General features: G+C 40.7%; 1 long non-coding RNA gene across 1 annotated transcript in view; it reads left to right on the top strand.

Annotated features, from left to right (window-relative positions):
* Positions 1-935, top strand: part of LOC137979018 (uncharacterized) — a 3,194-nt gene extending 2,259 nt beyond the window's left edge. The window contains exon 3 of the long non-coding RNA XR_011118251.1: positions 1-935. This exon is cut by the window's left edge and continues 390 nt beyond it. This is a non-coding gene — a long non-coding RNA (uncharacterized lncRNA).
* Positions 936-4,054: the final 3,119 nt, after the last annotated feature.

A 4,054-nucleotide genomic window follows, 5' to 3' on the forward strand; every position in this document is an offset into this window, starting at 1 on the left:
GTGTTGTTTGTGCTTTGTCAAGGGTTGGTATTGCCCTATGGCAGACGTTTTCACGATCAACTTTTGAATATGTATAGGATGTTTAAATTAACCTTAAGCCGGATTTTACTCAATTCAGAGAACCCCCTTCTTTCCCCTCCCCTCGTGAGTATTGCACAGTCCCTAGCCTGCGTACCAGGCGGTTTGGCGAATTATACACGCTTCTTTCCACCGGGGTTGACCTTTGAGTGATCGTTTTCAATATCGCCGTGCGAAAACCAGGACCGAAGTGAAACAAGAACGCGAGGTGAGAAACTGCCTGCGATCAACCCCTCAGCATTTTCGAAACCTCCTTTTGCCCACGGACGGAGAAATATTGTTCCTGATCGGCTGATAAAGTGTCAGAAAAATCCGCCTTCAGTCAAATTTTATTACTCTTGGAAAGCGCCGACAAAGTGGTTTCAAAAAACTTGGAAACCTCTTGCGGTAGCCTGGATTTTCTGAGGTCCTTCCCAAGGGATTTGGCAAAAGCTTCATATTTCAGTTATTTCTTACCGGCGAAATGTGCTCTGCATTAGTAATGACACCTTAAGTGACGAGATTATAATTATTAAAGAAACTGAAGGATGAGAGCTCACGGCAACTTCTCGTTGGCGGCTGCAAGATGTATCGGCAGGAGATATACTGCGTGAACAAAGCATTTCTCAACGTGCTGAAACTTCCACAAAAAATAGGTCGGCAATGCGTTAACATTACAGTCCATGTAATACATGTTGTCTTGTTGTAGTGATAAATGTCGAGTAAAGATTCCCTAGTATCCCAAGCTGCAGACAAGAAAACGGTTAGGATGACCGGTGAATAACGGTAACAGTTTTTCCAAAATCAGCAAACCAGCCCAACGAGATGGCGTTTACGTTTTGCAACAATTATTGTTTTTGGCTGATGAGAGACTGCAAACTGGAAAATTTACCAATTAAATGGAAAGGAAATTTCCACTGTTCCGTTCGGAATGGAAAAAGAGGACTACCTCTGTAGGTTGTCTATAATTTCTGAATGGATTTTCCTGAAAATTATGGTGCTTACCATTTAACAAAGAAATCCGGAAATTTCGGTTGAAAGTGAAATAGACTACCTCCAGAGGTAGTCCTCTTTTTTCGTCCGGAACGGAACGGCGGAAATTTCCTTACCATTTTCTAAACTTCCCAGTTTCCAGTCTCTCATCAGCCGACAACAATTACGGGAAATCGAATTGCAAATGGTAAGTGCCATCTCGTTCGGCTGGTTTGCTGATTTTGGAAAAACCATCGGTCGTCCCAACCGGTTTACTTTGACAAATGGTAAGCTCCTCGGGCCACAAATAAACTACATGCCCGGAAAAAGTCATGTGATTATCAATATTATCAATACATGTTAAAATAAAATCTCTAAACGTCAAACGTTCACTGCAGGGCTACAAAGTGAGCAAGTGCAAACTCATCCACAAAAATTCGCGCCAACTCCTCAGGTATCCTCAGGATCTCATTGGCCGAGCAAAGTTGTTTGACATCTCTGCAGCCAATCAGTATCGGGGCGGCAAATGTATTTTCAGCCCGCACATTTCCCGTTTGGCCCGCTAAGCAGCGTGTTTTACAGAGGGCAGTTTGTCATTTGGCCGCGCGTATTGATAATAATTCCTTGTATTCTTCAGAACCTCTCAAAGGGTTTGATGCTCCGGATCCATCTGTACGAAGATAACCGCTTTAAGAACTAAAGAATCATAAACTAGCCCTTCAGAAAAAAAGGATAAACGGTTCCCCAGTCGTTGATCTTTTGTTTCTTCAAATGCCACTAGCATCATGTCATAGGTCTAAAATACGTCTTATCGTCCATTAGATTGCACTGATACACTCAACGGGTTACAATAAACATGCATTAAACGAGTTTTGAGACTCGATTAGCCCTTGACAACACCTTTATCGCGGAATTAACAAACTCCTAATGAATGAAAGCTGGCTTTCAGGCAACAGCAATTAACGACAGCTGAAAGAACAAATGCTTAAGTCCCAATAGTTCGCCAAAAACTAATACTTCAGAAGTGTAAGTCACGGGCAACTGAACCTTGAGGTCAGACAACTCCTAGTACTCGCTTAGATCTAATAGAAGATTAAATTTGTCACCTCTACCATACATAAAATTAGGGAAACCATTGTAGATTATTCCTGCTCCTGACCGAGCATGAAGGGTGGTAAAGGAGGCCCCTTCTGGTCGATATAGGAGGCCTTGGAACCAACCAATTCTACAAGCTTTAGCCCAAACCAACCGCAGCGGAAGCACCTGTTGGCGTTATTTCCAGCAAATTGTGAATGGACGAGTGAACGGACAAACAAAAGAAAAATCAAAAGGAGGGGCGGGGGGGGGATGGGGGGAAGGGGGTGAAACTAGCTGAGAATGAGAGAACAACCGGAACCTGCTATCTGCTAAAATAGAATGATAACGTAATTGGTGTATCCCTGGAAACTGCTAAAACGCTTTTAAAAATACCTGATTGCAAACCACAAAACTCTTCAAATTAGAGGAATACAAACGCATACCAATAGAAAATACATTTTTGTGATTATTTGGGCATAGTCTTATTCAAGCCGTGAGTTCTTGAATTTGCCCAAGTAGTACATTTGGATGAAGAGGCGTTTCCTTGTCCCCTTTACAGGGCTGTTAACAGAAAAAAAAAAATAAGAAAATAATTAAAATTGTGCGGGATTTCGGAGGCAAGTTCTGCGGGAACGAACGTAAATTGTGTAGTGAAATATGCGAGATTTTGCTATAATTTTCTGTAAACAAAATAGGCTTGACCGATGCCGCGCAGTCGAAACGTTGTTGGTTTTTTTTAACGTATTCTTTCATTCTTATTTGTCTCAAAACACCTTACGAATACACTCATGCCAATGGTTATGGTGTGAACGTTTATTTGTTTGTGGTTATCTAACATCAATTGTTTTATAGCTTTTTACGTTTGCAACGTTGTGAAATTCCTTCAGTAGGAATTGACATACATCGTGATTTAGATAGCTTATTTTCCTAGTAAAAGTTGAAGTTAAGAACCCAAACAACTTGCCTAAAATTAAAGAACTTTTAGTGTTTTGAGCGACATTGCAGAAACGGCGAACACCACGTACAACCGAGCTAATCCCCAGGACCACGCAGAGCTACAAAGAACGCCTTGCATATTTTTTATCAATGTTCGGTAATAGCGAAAACAACCGTGTTTTCCGAAAGGAAATGACCTTAAAATCGCTTGAAAAGGTTCTAAAAATCTTAGCTAAAAACAGCAAAACGCGTAGTTCCAAAAACTCTAAAAACATCACTCAGTATTAAGAGGATTTTGTGGGTTTTTTGGAATTGTGCGTTATTGATGTGCGGGTTTTATCGAATTGTGCGGTACGCACTCGCGCACCCTGTCAGAAGCACTGCCTTTATTGATTTCAGCGCCGCACAATCCTGAAATTCGAACTTACTTCATTTTTTCTTGTTATATTCTCATTGTGATGTGTACACTTGTTCTTGTAATATTTTTCTTTTGAATGTTTTTGTCGCCCTTTTATCAATTTGGTTTTCAGCTTCTTCCACTGTTGTTCTCTCTTCGCAGCACTTCTTGACATAAGATTAACTGCTGTGCTGCGTTGAACTTCTGTGCTGCTAATAAATTCGATTTTTCCTTCTTCGCCTTCAATGTGACAAGTTCTTTTCTTTAATTAAACTGCAAACTTTTACCTGATTCATTAGACCCTGAGTCGATCAGTGGATTCCTTGATTCACTGCGAATAAGTTTAACGTTGTGTTTGTGGCAAAGTCAGTTATTGCTTAACTCTCAAATCAATCCTTTCCATTTTCAGATTGCCACTTTATCGGAAATCCTACCATCCATGCCATAATAGAAGTTCTAACCAAATGAGCTATGAAGCCACTGATGTTAGGAGCTGATCATTTGTGGTTAAAAAACAAATTTTGTTAATGTGTTAAAACTGTTCATCGTTCAACAGCGTTTAAAATCGAACGGTTGTAAAAGTCGGGGACATGGCTGTGGTATGACAGTAGGCGG

The sequence above is a fragment of the Montipora foliosa genome, chromosome 1 (genome assembly GCF_036669935.1).
Source record: "Montipora foliosa isolate CH-2021 chromosome 1, ASM3666993v2, whole genome shotgun sequence".
NCBI classification, from domain to species: Eukaryota; Metazoa; Cnidaria; class Anthozoa; order Scleractinia; family Acroporidae; genus Montipora; species Montipora foliosa.